Below are 17877 nucleotides of genomic sequence, written 5' to 3' on the forward strand. Positions count from 1 at the left end.
CAGAACCACAACAAAGGCGATGCCCATCAGAGGTAATCCAATACCTTTCGTTTCTATCTCCTTCCACCTGGACACCTCCCTGGTTCCATTTCTTTTCATTTTTTCTGATGTTACGATTGCAGAAGTTCTTCCTCTCTTAAACCAGTGTAGAAGTTACTATCAGCACAAGGTCAGTGAGTTATAAGCCCTTCTTCATCAACATCAGAGCAGGGACCCAAGACGAGCCCTGTGAAATTCCTTCCCGTCTAAGCTTCCAAGGCAGCATCTTTGACCCACAGGCCAAAAAGAAGTGACTTGCGTCACATTCTGTGGCTGTTGTTTGCTGGCCTGTGAGTTTCTCCGTTAGGTGGCCAGAGGCTCCTGGAGAGGCAGTAAGCAGTCACCAGGGGGACAGTTCAGACTCTGGAGTCACAGCCCAGGGGGCCTTGGCTATATGCTCAGTTCAGTAAACACAGACTGTGCTGCCACTGGGAGCTGTTACGGTAACAAGACAAGCATGGGCCCTGCTTCATGGAACTTTCAGGGTTACATCTAGAAGAAGACAGGCATTCAATGAATGAATAAAAACCTGGCTAGTATTTATGAGTGCTTATTACATGCCAGACACTGTACAGTTTCACACATTATTTGACGGTGAGTCAGTAGGTGGTAGAACTAAAAGATTCGAGCCACACTCATTTCTGTCTGACTCTAAAGCCCAGATTGATGAAGAGAGAATATATACCAAGTGAAATGTCTAGCACTTAGTCAGCATCGTGGAAGAATGGAAGAAATCTGGACTTGAGTCAGGAGGCTCGAGTCCTGGATCTGACCCCTCTGTGACAATGGGCTGAGAAGGTGAGGCCACCGCAAGGGAGAGGAAGCTCCCAGAGGCGGGGCCAGGCAGGTTCACTACCTTGCCTTTAACATCTGGCGCAAAGAAGGTCGTGGAATTCAATTACACTGGCCTGATTGAAAACATCCTGGGATGCTGCCACATGGCTGACCCTTGAAAACATTCTGCTAACTAAAATAAAGCAGGCAATAAGGACAGATATCATATGATTCCATTCAGATGAGGTCCTTAGAACAGTCACATTCATCAAGAAAGTATGGGATTCTGTAAGACGTTATGGAAAGACCACAACCAACTTTTCAGCCAACCCAATAAAATAGTGATTACTGGGGAGTGAGGAGAGGGGAGAATAAGGAGTTATTCTTTAATGGTTGTGGAGTTTCTGTTTAGGTGATTAAAAAATTCTGGACATAGTGGTGATGGTAGCACATTGTGAATGTCATTAATGCCAGTGAGTCATTCCCTTTAAAAATGGTTTAACCTGGTAAGTTTTATGTTCTGTATGTTTGAGCAAACTCCGGGGGTTGGTGATGGACAGGGAAGCCTGGTGTGATACAGTCCATGGGGTCGCAAAGAGTCGGACACGACTGAGCGACTGAAATGAGTGAAACTGATATTTACCACAATAAAATGCAATATTTTTTAATTAAAAAAGTAGATATTCTTGGAAACCAAGCACTGTCACAAGACCTTAGAAACTGAAGAGGACAGACCTGAAGGATATAAATGGAGAAATCATTTGATGATATGCTTTGGCTGATTACTTATTGATACTGAATATCAGCACTAACATAATACTTTCCCAAGTACTCTGTGTACTTTACTACCACGAGAATGGAAGCTACTGTTTATCTTTTGCACAGAAGAGGAGAGCTTGTTCTGTCAGCTCCACATGGGGAGAGTCTGGCCTTGAACTCAGGTCCCACAGGTAAACATCACAGCAGGCTCCTCCTCTCCAGGAAAGCAGCCTCCATCCAAGTAGACTTGATTGGGGTGGACTAATAGCTATCATTTAAAAGGAAAATATGTTTATATATATTTATTGAAATATAACTGCTTTACCATTTTATGTTAGTTTCTGCTGTATGATGAAGTAGAGTGAGTCAGCTGTGCCTGCTAAGTCGCTTCAGTCATGTCTGACTCAGTGTGACCCTGTGGTCTGTAGCCCACCAGGCTCCTCTGTCCATGGGATTCTCCAGGCAAGAATGCTGGAGTGGGTTTCCGTGCCCCCCTCCAGGGGGTCTCCCTGACCCAGGGATCGATCACCTATGTATATACACACATATATCCCCTCCCCCTGAACCTCCTGCAGCCCCCTCATCCAGCCATCTGGATCATCACAGAGCAGCAGGCTGAGCGTCCAGTTCTTTTAGCAGGTTCCCGCTAGCTCTCTATTTCTGACATGGTAGTGTATATATGTCAGTCCCGATCTCCCATTCGCCCCACCCTCCCCTTACCACCCTGTATCCACATGTTTGTTCTCTACATCTGCATTTCTGCCCTGGAAATATGTCCATCTGTACCATTTTTCTAGATTCCACATGTATATTAATTTATTAACTTATGACTTTTTTTTTCTCTTTTTGACTTACTTTGCTCCATGTGACAGACTCTGAGTCCATCCACATCTCTACAAATGACCCAACTCCCTTCCATTTAGTGGTTGAGAAATATTCCACTGGGTATTTAGGTTCTTTCCATGTCTTGACTATTGTAAGTAGTATTGCAGTGGACATTGGGGTACATGTGTCCCTTTGAATTATGGTTTTCTCAGGGTATATGCTTAGTAATGGGATTGCTAGGTCATATGGCAGTTCTATTTTTAGTTTTTCTGGGAACTTCCATGCTGTTCTCCGCAGTGGCTGTACCAATTTACTTTCATTCCCACCAATGGTGCAGGAGAGTTCCCTTTCTCCACACCCTCTCCAGTATTTACTGTTTGTAGATTTTTTGATGATGGTCACTCTGACCAGTGCAAAGTAATACCTCATTATAGTTTTGATTTTCATTTCTCTACTAATTAGTGATGTTGAGCATCTTTTCCATGTGTCCCTTGGCCATCTGTATGTCTTTTTTGGAGAAATGTCTATTTAGATCTTCTGCCCATTTGAAGATGAACTTTGATGAGATTCTAAGTTCTCCTGGACCCAAAGACTGAAAAGGACAGAAAAGCTCTAACCAAATCCATATGATCTCCGGGCTACAAAAAACTCTGTACAAATAGTGGTGCACACAAAATGCGATTTCTTTTGTGCTAAGGAGGAAGTCTAGCTTTTCTCTGATGTTCTCCAGTGGTCTAGTCCTAAGCTGTATCTTCTCCATCCCAGGAGAATGGGTGAGCGTGTGAGGCTAGGCCCTGTCTTGGATAGCTGTCAGTCCTTATAATGCCCCTGGAGCTCTGACAAGGCTGAACAAGATCATCTGTTCATTGCCCCAAGACAGCGCTTTTCCAGATACTGCCATGTACCCCCATGGGGCAAATTTTCCCCTGGTTGGGAACCACCACCATAAGGAAGGACCTCTATGGGGAGACATTAATTCATTCAGGTGCTTAGCCCTCCTTGCTGTGCTGGTCTTTTCTCCTACTTCTGCTGGCCCAGTGTGCTGCTGATCCTATAATTCAGAATTGGTTCATGCTGAATTAAAGAAGGGAACAATGCTGATCCCAGACTCCCACCACCTATCCCTTTACCCTGTGGGATATGCAAGACTTTTGCAGTGTGTTATTCAGTGATATCGGAGAAGGCAATGGCACCCCACTCCAGTACTCTTGCCTGGAAAATCCCATGGACAGAGGAGCCTGGTAGGCTGCAGTCCATGGGGTCGCTAAGAGTCAGACATTACTGAACGACTTCACTTTCACTTTTCACTTTCATGCATTGGAGAAGGAAATGGCAACCCATTCCAGTGTTCTTGCCTGGAGAATCCCAGGGATGGGGGAGCCTGGTGGGCTGCCGTCTATGGGGTTGCACAGAGTCAGACATGACTGAAGCGACTTAGCAGCAGCAGCAGCATTCAGTGATATAAATGAATGAAGAAATTAAATGTTACAAGTGGTTGGTGAGGGCCCTGATCCCAGATCAGCCAATAAAGGGGATCTTGTGATCCCTGCCCTTAGATAATCTACCAGTGGTGTCCCCCTGAGAAACGTCTCAGGGAAGGGACTTGGCAGCTGTCTCTTGGTGCAGCTGGCCACACGCTGGAATGCCTCAGCTGCTGTAAATGGACTTTGCAAACTCCCACACCGGGGATACTCCAGTCTGTCCTTGGAGTGTGTATGAGAGTCACCTTAACTTGTCAAAAAGCCACCCTGCCTCCCTCCTTGAGGCCAAAACAGTGGAGCTATTAGCAGGGGATCACAACAAAGTCACAAGCGGGAACAAGACCATGCACAGCCCATCGTGAGCTTTCAGTAAATGCTGGTTGGGACTTCTCTTCTGGCTGTTTCAAAGGAGGTAGCATGTTCTCTACCAGGTAAGAGAGGATTTACTCCATGTTAGTCACAGTCTCATAAAATAAAGGTTAGCAATTTCTGAACAAATTCAATTTTAGAGTAACCTTTCCTCTCTACTAGTTTTGTTCATGTAAGAACATTTAGACTCTTACTTTTTAAATGAATGATAAATGTAATATTTATTATAGAAAAAGTAACTGCAAAGAAGTGCAATGGCACAGAAAATAATTCACAGTAGTCCTACTGCCAAAGAGAGTGCAGCAAACAATTTTGACATTTTTATCATACATTCTGTCAAGGTTTTTTTTCCTTTGCATGATTTTTATTTTTAGAAGTAACGTGTTGTATTACAGCCCCATCAAAGAAGAAGTGATACATTTCCACTGAAAAAATTGAAGAGAGAGTTTAGTAAAGTTACTGTTAATAAGAGAGTTGCTGCTGCTAAGTCGCTTCAGTCGTGTCCGACTCTGTGCGACCCCACGGACTGCAGCCCACCAGGCTTCTCCGTCCCTGGGATTCTCCAGGCAAGAACACTGGAGTGGGTTGCCATTTCCTTCTCCAATGCATGAAAGTGGAAAGTGAAAGTGAAGTCAATCAGTCATGTCCAACTCTCAGCGACCCCATGGACTGCAGCCTACCAGGCTCCTCCATCCATGGGATTTTCCAGGCAACAGTACTGGAGTGGGGTGCCATTGCCTTCTCCCAAAAGAGAGTAGATGGGGTCAAAAAAGGAAAAGAAGGAACAAGGTAAGGAGACCTCAAGAGATGGTACAGCAACTTCCCTGGAGACTAACAACAGGGAAGCACCATTCCCACTCCCAGCCTTTAAAGGGGAGGAGGAGAATCGGTGGTCACTCCAAGACAGAGAGTGAGTTGGAAGGTTGCATGGGGGAGAACCCCTTGAGAAGAAGAGAGATGATGAGGCATCAGAGGAAGGGAGAAAATGCCTTGTCCTCTAACCTCTGAGTCCCTGCCAGTGGCCCCAGACACCAGCCAGTATGGCTGCCCAGTGGTGCAGTCAGCCTTCCCGAGTACAGGGCAGGGTGGGCAAGGATACTGGGCAGACAGCCATCCAGGCCAAACAGGAGCATGTTCCTGGAACTAATATTCACTCCACCAAGACATGACCATTGGTTTAAGTGTGGTCAGGATCCTTCAGACATTTTTCTAGGTAGTTACCTATATAACTTGTGTGTTCTCAGTCACGTCATTCATGTCCGACTCTTTGCAGCCCCATGGTCTGTAGCCTGCCAGGCTCCTCTGTCCATAGGATTCTTCAGGGAAGAATACTGGAGTGGATTGCCGTGCCCTCCCAATGTGGTCCATAAGAAGCCTGTTTCCTAGTATCCAGCTTCTTGTTCTCAACTTCTGGGGCCATGGCAAGACTGTGGGTCCCTTTTCTATTAAGTTCAGGTGTGCCAGTGCAGTTTCCTTCAGGTAAGGTATACAAACTGAAATCCCATGTGTTACTTGCAGGGAAAAGCTTTAAGAACCAATGAAATCTTCCCCATTTCTCTCTTATCTTCTGCCACTGGGACTAGGAATGTTTTAGACAAGTGATGTCCAATAAAAATGTAATACAAGCTGCTCTGAAATTTGTTCTAAAATGTTCTAGAAGTCACATTAAAAAATTAATAGATAAAATTAATTTTGATAATATGTTATTTGTCAAATATATTCAAACTATTATCCTATGCAGTTGAGATTAAATATTGTTGAGATACTTTACATTTTTTATACAAAACCTTTGAAACCCAGTGTATATTTTATATTCACAGTGTGTAACAGTGCTGATCAGGTACATTCCAAAGGCTCAATAGCCACTCTTAATAGCCTTGCTGCTGCTGCTGCTGCTGCTGCTAAGTCACTTCAGTCATGTCCGACTCTGTGTGACCCCATAGATGGCAGCCCACCAGGCTCCCCCGTCCCTGGGATTCTCCAGGCAAGAACACTGGAGTGGGTTGCCATTTCCTTCTCCAATGCATGAAAGTGAAAATTGAAAGTGAAGTCGCTCAAGTCATGTCCGACCCTCAGCGACCGCATGGAGCCTACCAGGCTTCTCCATCCATGGGATTTTCCAGGCAGGAATACTGGGGTGGGGTGCCATTGCCTTCTCCCTTAATAGCCTTACTAGATAGCAGCTACCATATGGGATGGGCTCTCTTGATGGTTCGCCAAGAGATGGGTAGTAGAGCACCCGCCTGCCAATGCAGGAGATAAGGGTTCCATCCCTGGGTCAGGAAGATCCCCTGGAGAAGGGAATGGCTACCCACTCCAGTATTCTTGCTTGGAGAATCCCCATGGGCAGAGGAGCCTGGTGGGCCACAGTCTACGGGCTTGCAAAAGAGTCGGACACAGCTGAGCAACTGAAAACAACAACAATCATATGGGACAGCACAGTCCTACCTGAATCTCAGGATGACACATAGCTGAGTCAGTAGCCAAAGTGTGATAAGCATACAGTGTGACTGAGAAGTAAACCTCTTTTGTTTACTTAAGGCATCAGTATTTTTGTGTTGTTTGCCCGTAGAGCATCACCTGGTCTATCCAGACACACACACACATCCTATCAATAACTCAGGTAATCAGTTTCCTATGGATGGGCATACACGTGGTTCCCAGTTTTTCACTCCCATAAAAATGTGTTGATAAACATCCATATGTGTATTTCTGATGCTCATATGCAGGTTTTTCTCTGGAGTAATTACCTAAGAATAAAATCATATGTATACTTTTTGTTTTAACAAGTGTGTCTAAAAAGTTGTCTGGATGGACCATACAAATTTTCACTTTAATCAGTGGTATCTGAAAGTAACTGCTTTTCTGTATTCTTACTGGTATTTAATATCATCAAATTTTTCATTTAAAAGGTTTTTTTGTATTTACATTTTGATATTATACTTGACAAAACAGCCTGTTCTTTTAACATCATAAATATTTTAATCTAATTAAAGTTTGTATTAACCTTGATTTTAAATGACTGCATAAAAACACGATATGGATATGCCAGATTTATCTAACCATCTCCTGAGTCTTTTTGGCATTTGGATTATTTATAACTCAGATTATATATATACCATAATGAATATTTTTACACATTCAACTTTTTCCACAGTTCAATTATTTTTCCTTAGGATAAATTCTAAAAGTGTAAGTATTGGATCAAAGGCCCATAAATTTTGTGTTTTTCACGTCCCCTCTTTCCTTTTCTACTTACTTTACCATATTGTATTAGTTTCTGCTGTACAACACAGTGAATCAGCGATGTGTATTCTTTATCCTCTCCTTCCTGAATCTCCTTCCGACTCCCACATCCCGACCCTTCAGAGCGCCTTTCTGAAGCCCCCGTGCTGTGCAGTGGCTTCCCACCAGCTATGTCACATTCAGTAGCAGATAACTGTCAGTCCCACTCTCCCAGTTCATCTCACTCTCCCTCTCCCCACCCATGCTCACATGTCCGTTCCCTATGTCTGCATCTCTGTTCTTGCAAATGGGTTCATCTGCACCATTTTTCTAGATTTCATACATATGTGTCAGTATACAATATTTTTCTCTTTCTAATTTCACTCGGTATGACAGGCTCTAGGTCCATCCACATCACTATAAATGACCCAATTTCATTCCTTTAATTGTTTTAGCAGATTTTTTCCCCAGAAGAATTGTATCAGTTACACTCCTTTGGGAAATGTCAGATTTTTATAAACCATATACTGGGTATATATTTATATATGCAGATGCCTTCGAGTGCAGTATTGGACTTGGTGCTCACGAGGGTGAGCAAAGGCGAAATGACATGTCCCAGGTCATGTGGTAGGTAAGGGGCAATGCTGACCCTTGAACCCAGCTTTGGACCACAAGTTTATGCTTTTTTTAAAAATATAATTTTATTTATTTCCTTATTTATTTTGGTTGTGCTGGGCCTTCATTGCTGCGCAGGCTTTTCTCTAGTTGCAGTGAGCAGGGGCTACTCTCTACTTGCAGAACAAGGGCTTCTCATTGTGGTGGCTTCCCTTGTTTGGGCTTACCTGGTGGCTCAGATGGTAAAGAATCTGCCTGCAAAATCTGCCTGCAACAAGGGAGACCCAGGTTCGAGCCTGGGTTGGGAAGATCCCCTGGAAAAGGGAATGGTTACCCACTCTGGTATTCTTGTCTGGAGAGTTCCATGGACAGAGGAGCCTGACGAGCTACAGTCAGTCCTTGGGATCACAAAGAGTTGGACATGACTGAGCAACTTTCACTTTTACTTTCTCTTGTTGCAAACCATGGGCTCTAGGGTGCACGAGCTTCAGTAGTTGGGGCCCGTGGGCTCGGTAGTTGCGGCTTCCAGGCTCAGTAGTTGTAGCGCATGATCTTAGTTGCTCCACAAGATGTGGGATCGTCCCAGACCAGGGATCAATCCCGTGTCTCTTGCATTGGCAGATGAATTCTTAACCACTGAGTCACCAGGGAAGCCCAAGTTTAGGCTTTTTGTTTGTTTTGTTTAATGCTTCATCTGTCTCCTTTATCCTGGTGTTGAAAATAGCCTTTTCTTTGATCACTACAGCCACAACTCTTGACCCCAATTAATTAATTAAGATCTTCAAGTAGAGCTGTGTAGTATTAACAATGGCTTCTTTCTGTAGGAAAAAATCTCTTCCATGTTTAAAAAAAGGCATGTCAAGCTATAACTTCAAGATGCCAGGAGAGGGCACTGCTGGCCCATAATCTGCTTCAGAAATAAACAGACCAGCTCTCCAGAGGAGACTGTTTTTGAGATGGTTTCCCTAGGAGAGAGAGAGACCTTCTGCTGGAGGAATATTAAGCTGTTGTTTGGCATACAGAGCTGTTTTCCAAGGAGACTCATCAGGGTTCTTTATTCAGGTGATTTAGCCACACAAACAAACCACCTTGTTTCAAAATGAAAGGGGAGTCATGAGAAGGCATTGAACTCTTTTAAAGCGGAAACCATCACAGATATTTCTTAGTATAGTTCTCACCACTGGAGACAACAATGAAATGCACACAGGGACATTCTCAGTCACTCAGTCGTGTCTGACTCTTTGCAGTCCCATGGACTGTAGCCCACCAGGTTCCTCTGTCCATGGGATGATACATGAATACTGGAACAGGTTGCCGTTTCTTTCTCCAGGGGATCTTCCCGACCTAGGGATTGAGCCCTCGTCTTGTGTCTCCTACAGTTGGCGGGCAGATTCTGTACCAGCTGAACCATCCAGGAAGTGCATGCACATGGGGAAATAGGGCCGAATGCAAGTGTGTCAGAAAAGATCAGAAACCGTCTCCGGACATTTTCCCATTTTGTTCCTTGGACAACTGTTGGTGTTCTGTAAATGTTAGCTGAGAGCAGAAGGTTCCTGCTCTCTGAGGATACACAGAGATGTCCCTTCCCTGCTATGATCAGAGCTCCTTTCTTGCCTGGGCCATGGCCATAATATTCTTGATTGGTTTTCTTTCCCCCATTGCCACGTCCCCAGTTCCACTCTGGCCCCACAGTGCAGCCTGAACAGACTTTGTAACGAAGAGTTGGATACCATTACTCCTCCCTTGAAAACCCCCTTGACATTCCCCACCATCTCTCAAATCAGAGTCTTTGCATATCTTACCCTACTTTCAAAATCAAGCCTCTGCCCACTTTCCCAGCCCCATTTCATGCCAGTCTTCCTGCTCCCCTCCTACTACTGTGTTCCACACACACAGAATTTCTTGCCTTCTCCCCAACGTGCTTTGCCTTTTAACTCTCCTTTCATTGAAATTACATGTCTGTTGAGGAGTTCATGCTGGTTTTGGTCCAAATTCTAACCTCCATGCTTTGCGCCTTCTATTCCCTCTGACCTGGGAATTCTTCACCATTGTTTTCTCAGCCTATCAAATTCCTGCTCATTCTTCAAAATCCAGGTAACAAGTCACCTCTTCCTGATGTCTTCTCCAAATCTCCAGACACAGTCACTATTCTGTTGGTACTCCCATGGGTCACTGTGGGTCTACTGTGTGCTGCTGTTTCTTATTTTGTCTGTTGGTACCTCTGTACAGAGAGCTCTTATAAGAAAGGGACCATATCTCGTTCTTCATTTTATCTAAGCTTAGCTAAGCTTATATAGCCTGGCATGTAATAGACTCTCAATCAACTATTATTATTTTCATTTGCATTTGGATAGATAGGCTTTCCAGAAACTTGGGTAATCTGGCAACATACCGCATGTATCATTCTAAAATTTTTGGAGGTTCTAAGCTCTCATTATTCATAATTTTGCAGTTCACACTTGAGAATATTTGTTTATGCTTACTTTTATTTCTTTCTTCTGAATGATTTTATTTGGAAAGAGAATATCTGAGGTTAGATTTTGGACCAAGACCAGCATGAATTTCTTAACAGAGATGTAATTTCAATGAAAGGAGAGTTTCTAGTGGGTAAGAAGGGAAACTGGCTCCAAGTATTTGACAGAAGGAAACAGAAGAATTAAAGTGGAGAGGGAAGCAAGGATCCTGAGAGCTGGTTTGTCACACTGTAGGGAGGGAGAGACAGGTGATAACAGGAGTGAGTGAGGAAGGAGAGAGGGGTGAGTGTGAGCATTTATTTCTCCTCCTACAAGTTCTATTTCTGCTCCCAATGGCAGGAATTAACATTGGTGAAAGACAATTGCCAAGTTTCTACCAACTCCCCACATTCTTTCAGATGGTAATGAGTTCTGAATGATCATTACATCTTGAAATGTATAAAGTCACTAAAAGGAACATTATTCACTCAGAAATTTATGGAGCTTGTCACTTCACAATGTAGGTATTTTAATGAGTCTTGAAACTCTTCATACTGGTCCTGTACACACACAGAAAGTTTTAACAGCCTATATAAGCACATGTCTGCACGCGCACGCACACACAGACATGGAGCTTCAAACACCCACTCTCCCACGTGGGGCATGACTCCGTTTTCCTATTGATGGATAGAACTTTAGGTTGAGATGAACCATCTGTCTACCAAATGGCATTTCTAGTGCTTCAATCACATCTCCAATAATCACTTCTCCTAAACACATTAGTGGGAAATGATGTAAAAAATAATTAAGTGTAACTATCCATTCCATTAGAAATTGATGATATCTATGTTTTATAAATTAGAGACATGTAGGAGAAAATGATTATTCTCACAACTCATTGCGACAGGAAGATCTCTTCATTGTTGCATAAAATTTATCCTAGTAGGAGGAATGAATATTTGAATACTTGGTGGTTTAGGAGAGAAGACGCTAAATGAAAGAGCTACTTGAAAAAAATGGAGTGATAAGGGCAAGTAGGAAAAAAGGGTTTATGCCAGTAAAACTTGCTTCTCACCTTAGGAAAATTAAATACAGTGTAGAATTGATTAGTATAGTTTCTGTGACCCATGAAAATCAGGTAGATTTTTGGTTGTCAAAATGTAGCTTCTGGCTTAGCCAGACACAACATTACTCAAGTTTCCATTAACCCACCTATGAAAAGCCCCTCTCATCCTAAAGTAAGTAGATAGAATCTTTGTTCATCACTGTCCACATGGTTTAAAACACAACAAAGAAAAGCGAGTAATCTCTTTCAGTTGCCTGGATATTTCTTTTTGAGAAGAGAAAATATTGCTCCTTCATTTATTTAGTGCACTATTCATACAAACACACACAGTTTTCAGCAACTTTTATACTATTCATGGACATAAATTCTGAGAAAACAACTAAAGGAAATGTGTGGGATGAGGGGGAGCGTGTATGGTGTGTACAAGCATGTTTTCCTCAAGAGGTTTCTTTTTTTTGGCTTTTGTTTTTGTTTTCTTGATCATAAGTAAAATAATTCAGACATACATGAAAGAGATGTTCTGGTAATAAGGCATATTCAGAGAAGTAGCTTGTCACATTCTCTACTCATTCAGAATGTAAGAATGTTCTGAATTGAGTCAAGCCCATGACTCATAGGAAGGCTAGTAGATGCCTTCTTGGGCTAAATAAGGACACTGACTGAGTGCCTCATGGAAACAAGCAATTGGGCTGGTAGCTCTGCATATCATTTTGCTCTTTGGCTATAAAATAAAGAAAAGTTGACTAGTGTTCAAAGGGACCATAGTTGGATAACACATATAGCAACATTTAGCTCTGGAAGGAAAGTTATGACACACCTAGACAGCATATTAAAAAGCAGAGACATCACTTTGCTGACAAAGGTCCATCTAGTCAAAGCTATGGTTTTTTCAGGAGTCATGTACAGATGTGAGAGTTGGATCATAAAGAAGGCTGAGCACTGAAGAATTGTGGTGCTGGAGAAAACTCTTGAGAGTCCCTTGGACTGCCAGAAGATCAAGCCAGTCAGTCCCAAAGGAAATCAACCCCAATTATTCATTGGAAAGATGATGCTGAAGCTCCAATAGTTTGGCCATCTGATGGGAAGAGCTGACTTGCTGGAAAAGACACTGATTCTGGGAAAGATTGAAGGCAAAATGAGAAGGGGGCAACTGAGGATGAGATGGTTAGATGGCATCACTGACTCAATGGACATGAGTTCGAGCAAACTCCAGGAGACAGTGAAGGACAGGAAAGCCTGACATGCTACAGTCCATGGTGTGGCAAAGAGTTGGACACAACTTAGTGACTGAACAGTAACGAAAGCTCACTATTCAAGCCCATGAAAGAAAAAAAAAAATACTATGGGGTTTATGAAAATAGTCTCTAGGATTGGTAAGAGGTATATTATTCTGAAGGGCTTCCCTGGTAGCTCAGCTGGTAAAGCATCCACCTGTGATGCAGGAGACCCCAGTTCAATTCTTGGGTCAGGAAGATCCACTGGAGAAGTGATAGGCTACCCATTCCAGTATTCTTGGGCTTCCCTGTTGGTTCAGCTGGTAAAGAATCTGCCTGCAATGTGTGAGACCTGGGTTCAATCTCTTGGTTGGAAAGATCCCCTGGAGAAGGGAAAGGCTACCTACTCCAGTATTCTGGCCTGGAGAAATCCATGGATTATACAGTCCATGGGGTTGCAAAGAGTCAGACACAACTGAGTTTTTGGGCTTCCTTGGTGGCTCAGCTGGTAAAGAATCTGCCGGCAATAAAGGAGACCTAGAGTCAATCCCTGGTCATGAAGATCCTCTGGAGAAGGGAAGGGCTATCCACTCCAGTATTCTGGCCTGGAGAATTCCATGGACTGTATAGTCCAAGGGGTCGCAGAGTCGAACATGACTGAGCAACTTTCATTAGATATTATTCTGAAGATACAGAATAACAGCAAATCTTTGAAGGTAAGTTACTACAGGAATCAGACAAAAATGTTTAGAAAAAACATATTTGACTACCTAATAAGATGCCAGGAGATATGGCCTCTGTGAAACAGAAGCAGAAATCCTCAAGGATGGGAAAAGCTAAAATGAAAATATAGCATAAACAAAATAAGGATTTCAGGGAAGACAGAGAAAATAAAAGAGGCAAAGATTTCAAGTACACTAAAGATGCAGAATAAATCTACACTGGAGACAATAATAATCAGAAATTGCAAAAAATTAAATTTAGTGATGGAGAGAACAAACTTTAAAATATATTTGATAGAGGAATGGAAGATGGAAGAGGTAATATACAGAGAAAAAAGAAACTAGATACTCTACTTAACAATTACAAGAGTTTCTGAGGAAAAACCCAGAATAATTGGTATTGAATTGATCAAGAACATAACTGAAGAAAATCAAGAATCAAGAAAATTAAAAAATCAAGAACATAATCGAAGAAAATTCTGCAGAGATTTTTTTAGGGAGGTATTTTTAATAGCAAGATATTGTTGGGGGTCAGGGGTCATATCTTACTACATTCCCACATAGAATCAATGAAAATGACATATACCTAAATATTATATAAATCTGAAATTAAGCACTCATTGTATTTATAAATAAAATGAAAATAATTCCATAAGCATCCTCTCAGATAATCCACATATGAGCTACAAAGAAACATACATCTGGCTGGCCCCAAACTATTCTTCTGTTTTTCTGATACTAAATAAAAAAGGATAAGAGAACAAAAATTTTGAGAGGAAAACAGTGAGCTCTGGTAATTCATATGTGAAAGCAATAGGAAAATACTCTCAGATACACCAATGCTAAGTGGCAGCAGTGGGTAAAGAATCTGGTTGCTCAGTGGGTAAAGAATCCACCTGTCTGATCTGATCTGAATGATCCATATGGGAAAATAATCTAAAAAAGATCGGATGTATGTAGAACTGATTCACTTTGCTGTACAGCAGAAACTAACACAATATTGTAAATCAACTATACTCCAATAAAAATTTTAAAAGAAAAAAAAAAAAAAAGAATCCACCTGTGATGCAGGAGACACAGAACACATGCGTTCAATCCCTGGGTCAGGAAGATCACCTGGAGAAGGAAATGGCAACCCATTCCAGTATCCTTGCCTGAAAAATCCCACGGACAAAGGAGCCTGGCAGGCTACAGTCCAAAGTGTGAGCTATCTCGTTTAAAAAAAAACAAGGTTGGAGACAGAGCTTCAGTTGGTGAAAAAGACTCTCATAAATCAAAAAATTAGGATGATATGTATAAAAGTACTGAAATTTCTGTTGTCATTTGAAGTTTCTTTTCTAAGGAAATATTTTTATATATACATTTTATTGTCCAAAGATATCAATTGAAGCATTATTTCTTTAAGCAAAAGTGGTAAACAGGCTAAATGTTTAACATCACTGAAATACCCAAATGATGGGTCATTATTCATTCATTAAAAGTGATATTTAGGAAGAATTTTAAGGATGTGAGAAAATATTTATGATATAAAGTTTAATGAAGAAAACGTGGTAGAATTTTGTACAGAACAACCTTTACGATTTAAAAAGCACCAAAGAAAATAGATTAGATAAAAATGTAATGAACAGCAGCTGTGGATTCCCCTCAGGAAGGGAATTAGGATTGAATGTTATACTCATGAGCAGTCTCTAAATTTTCTTGGAAAACCTCGAATGTCAGGATGGGAAAGACAGAATAACAAAATTTTAGAACTTGAAATGCCTTTAGTGATTGTCTACTGTTGTAATCCCAACCATGAAACCAGTTTAGAACTCCTCAAGCAATTTTTAGTGCTTCAAATAATAACAAAATACATTTACTATACATTAGTTGGTGCCGGTCACAATTTCTTTACATAGACTCTCTCCAGCTTTAAAAAGTGTTATATATTTATTTACTCATCAGAAGGTCAAGAAACTTTATCTCAGGTCTTCTAACAGCTGGTCTAATAGCCTTTCTAATTCCCCAAACTTTGCATGAACTGGAATGTTCTCATAGGGCTCATAAGTGAGACACCTAGTTTTGCTCGAGTAGATCATAACAGTACCAGAGAGGAGACTATGTGGAATATTTTTGCAGGAGAGTTGTCATGCAAAGCATTTGGAGTCTAACAGCATTGGCTTTTACATATGACTCAACAACTTAAAAGCTGGATGGTTTTAGATAAGTCAATTAACCTTTCTGGATCTCTGTATCCTCATAGACATGTTTTAAGAATTTAATTAGAGGACACATATGGAGCACCAGGCACATTTCCTGGCATATAGACCTCGCTTATATCTATTGATTCTCTCCACCCCTTCACAGAATCTTCTCAACATCCATTCTGATGATCCATTTGACACGCTGACCTCTTCCTCTGAAATGGGAAGCACTCTATGCCCCATTTTCAAACATAATGGAACCATTTTCCTTTCCCTGTAACTTGCTCCCAGTGCCCTCTTTTATTCCACTTTCTAATTGAACCCTGAGTACTGCAAGTTCCTCTCGGCAAGAGCTTAAAGTGGCTTCCTGCCTCCTTGCAAATCTGCCTCTGATTCGACCCGTTTTCTTTGCCTCTCCCAGTGGCAGTGCTAGCCCCCTTGGAGACCTCCAGCAAGGCTGGCTAAACCATGGGGAGCAGGCAGCACGCAGCTACCTTAACTGCAGGACTGGCATCTTTATTCAGACCCCAGGGCACTGGCAAAGGAGGATGGTTGAGTTTGAGTCATACCTGGCCCCAGACTATTCCTTCACCCCGTCCTCCTCTCATTTTCTCTGTGACTGGCATAGACCACCCTGCCCTCCCTCCTGGAACATTCTTACATCCCTTTGTAGCTCTCCAGATGGTAGCCATCCATTAGCCTTCCATTTCAATCCCACTCCCCCAGGAACTGCATGCTCACTAGTCCAGCCTGCTTCATTCCCTACCTCCTGCCAACAGCTGGGGCTCTAGGTTACTCCTCCTACTCAGTTGTGTTTGAGAATGAAGACTCAAACACAGAATGGACCTGAATGGATTTGACAGAATGGATTTGAATCTTGGCTCTTTGTCTTATTAGCTGTGTGATCTTGAGAAAGTGGCCAATCTTTTCTAAGGAAGAGTTTCCTCATCTGTAACATGCATTCGTGTGTGTTAAGTCACTTCAGTCATGTCCAACTCTTTGCAACTCTTTGGACAATAGCTTAGCGGGCTCCTCTGCCCGTGAGATTCTCCAGGTAAGAATACTGGAGTGGCTTGTCATGCCCTCCTCCAGAGGATCTTCCTGACTCAGGGATGGAATCTGTGTCTCTTATGTTGAGTCTCTTACCTCTCCTGCATTAGTAGGTGGGTTCTTTACCACTAGCGCCACCTGATAAGCCCCATTTGTAACACAGGGATACTAATAATACAAGCCTCATAGAAGTGCTATGTAGACTGCATTAAAAAACACTTAGAAAAGTGCCTTGCACATAAATAAGGATTTAATAAACATTTTTTAAAGTAACATACGTTTTTTGAAGTAAGCTTCTATATGACAAGATTGATCATCTATCCATCCATTCATCCATCTATCCTATACTTGGGACCCAGGGGAAAACCAGGCCCAATCTGTGTCCTCAAGGAGCTGGCAGTCTTACCAGGGAGAAAGAAATGTGAGCACGTTTATTATGATAATGATATATCTGAAAGCTTAGGACTTGGCAACTTGGAGCCTGTTGTCTTCCCCATTGATGTGACAGCTGAGACAGAGCATCCTCATTTGGCTGCAGTGTGCTGTCTGCCCATTGCTACTGGCTGCTCACTGAAGCCTCTTGGTCCCTGAGAAAAAGCTGGAGGGACCAGCTATTCTGATTTCAGCGCCACAGTAACCTCTTCTTTTGCTGTATGGGAAATGGAGGAACTTTCAAACACAGCCTTCTGGAGCTTCTAGGACCTTGGCCAGGATTTTAATCCTTCCAAACCAATTACTCCAAGCTGAGGGTCAGTGGGCCAACTCTGGATTTGATCCTAGAGTCAGACAGCAAAGGTTGCCAGTCACCTGATACCCTCTCAACACCTTCCACCCAGTAGATCAGTCAAAAACATCCCCAACAAGGAATAAGTCCTATCTTTAGAAGATTTTTAGGGAGTCATTTCACAGATGCCCCTGCCAATATGAGATTATTCAGAAAACCTCTGAATCACCATACAAAGATGTGAGAGGACACAAATATAGAAATAGTGCCCAATTAGCTCAGAGGATTACAAGAGCCTCTGATCCGGGCCTTAGTCAGGGCTGTGATTTCCACATAAGCCAGCTGGCCTTGTGTCTGATGCCTGCAGACCTAACGCCG

The sequence above is a fragment of the Bos grunniens genome, chromosome 7, assembly GCF_055505025.1.
Source record: "Bos grunniens cultivar Pamir isolate PY7600 chromosome 7, Bosgru_T2T1.0, whole genome shotgun sequence".
Classification (NCBI taxonomy): Eukaryota; Metazoa; Chordata; class Mammalia; order Artiodactyla; family Bovidae; genus Bos; species Bos grunniens.